The sequence below is a fragment of the Dipodomys ordii genome, unplaced genomic scaffold (genome assembly GCF_000151885.1).
Source record: "Dipodomys ordii isolate 6190 unplaced genomic scaffold, Dord_2.0 Scaffold91, whole genome shotgun sequence".
NCBI classification, from domain to species: Eukaryota; Metazoa; Chordata; class Mammalia; order Rodentia; family Heteromyidae; genus Dipodomys; species Dipodomys ordii.
In genome coordinates this window covers 4,166,755-4,168,995 of record NW_012267307.1, presented here as the reverse complement: position 1 = coordinate 4,168,995, position 2,241 = coordinate 4,166,755, and positions in this window count along the sequence as shown.

Genomic DNA, 2,241 nt, shown 5'->3' with positions numbered 1-2,241 from the left:
AGCCGGAAGTGGCGCTGTGGCTCAAGTGGTAGAGCGCTAGCCTTGAGCTGAAGAGCTGAGGGACAGCGCCCAGGCCCAGAGTTCAAGCCCCATGACCGACCAAAAAAAAAGTACCAATTATTTAAAGAACAGGTTTGTCATTAAGCTCAAAATCCAAAATGGCAAACAATAACTCCCCAAGGCTTCTTCAGCTGAGAGACCATGAAAAATCAGTTACCTTGATGACAACAGCTGAAAGTTACTAAGTGTTGGTTTCGGCCAGACACTACCAATGTCTGCACAAAGCACCATCAAAGAAAAGAAAACTTAAAGCCAGTAAGACACTGGAGGAAAATATTTGCAACTTATGACAGAAAACAGTAATTTTTTATAAACAGTTCTTACAAAAAATAAAAAGCAAACAGTGCAAATGGAAAACGAGGAAAGACAATTCATAAATATAACTGCACTTGAAGGAACCGCACCAGACTCTAGCACTCTTCCAAGAGACACTTAAGTGTCTGCTATACGTGAGGTACCTCCTAAGAGTCAAGGACACAGCAGTACACGAGGCACACACAGCTCTGCTTACAGGGGCTTACATGCAGACAAGATGGAAGCAAGAAAATGAAGAAGGCATTTGCAAAGGGAGAAGAGCTGGGAAGAAAACAGAGCAGGTAGGATGACCAGAAGTGACTGGAGAGGTCTTCCTTGGATCACCCTAGAAGCCACTCCAAAAAGTAAAGCAGCCAACCTCAGAAAGTCAAGGAAAACTGGCGCAGGGTGCAGAGACCTAGAAGAAAATGGAGAGGGCTGGAGAGGCAGCAGTACACAGAGCACTTGTGCTGAGGAGACGTGCAAGGACAGGCACTCAACATCCGCCAAGCTTGTGAAGATGAAATCGCAAGCCTTTTCATTACTGTAAAGTAATATACTTCAACTTCAACCATAGGTTCTAACTACCTATGGAGATTAAATACATATACAAAATTTATCCACAAAGATGACCATCACTGTACTGTGCTGCTTAAAGGAGGAATGAAGGAAATGGAACTCTTAAAATATATGATAGAATACAATACTGCCACTAAGAATGATGGTGTACATGTTTTTTGTTAAGAATAAATAAGAAAAAGGGCAGTTATTTTCACCCTCACTCAACATCCTATTTCACTGGTCAAAATGCTATTCATTTCAATGTCTCCTTAAAACATTCTAAAACTAATTCCACAATGGATGTCATCACAGAACATTCTTACAACACGCAAACTACATTTTAATTATTTAAGAGGGAAAGTATAGATTCATGGAATAAACCTAAAACATTATTTTCCTTTAGAAACTTCATTTTTCTTATTCTTTTATAATGAAATCAAGCAAAAATAAATACTTGTATAGATGGAATCACTATTCAAGGCACATCTTAACATATTATAATATTATATACAAAATGAGACTTTATCAAGTACTTTCAGCAATCATGTTGCACATTACCAAAAGTCATAATCCCATCAAGTTTAATGCTGGAAATGCAGTGAGTTCTGGAAGCTAATGAATATGAGCAATATCACATTTACTAACCTTGACTTTAGAAATGCAGCCTTTGAACTAGCAAGCAATTTATTCCACTTCCAAAGCAATTCTCTTATTGTATTGAAATTTTTATCTCAGTATTTAAAAACAGTAAGATGATGAATAATGGATTTTTCTGAGACACGATAAGCAGAAAATCTTAAGTGTCTTTGTTGCTTGGGTCCTACACACTTAATTGATTTGTCACTCAAGAGAAATCAACGTTTCCAGCAATTAAGTATAATTCTGGAGACATTTTTTTAAATGAGTAAAAACAATGCGAACAAAGACAACAGAAAAGATGATACAAACCCAAGAGTAGTGCCATACTAAGAAAAAGGACAGCTACATCTGCTGCAGCCAAAGGCTTTTAAAAACTTAAGGAATTTTCAATGGAACACTCAAGTACTAGAAGATACTAATTTACATGTAACGAAGTAAAAGTAGGTCAATGCAATAAGCTTAAATTCGCATTTACCTTAAGTATCTCACATTTGTTTCCATTTGGATGAGAAACATTTTGAGAAGTCAATCAACATAAAGTAAGACATCTTTTTTCCCTCCTGGGCCTGGAGCTTTAACTCTGGACCCGGGCACTGTTCTTGAGCCTTTCTGTGCTAAAGGCTAGCACTCTATCACTTGACCCAAAGCGCCACTTCCAGCTTTTTTGAGTAGTATATTGGAGAGAGT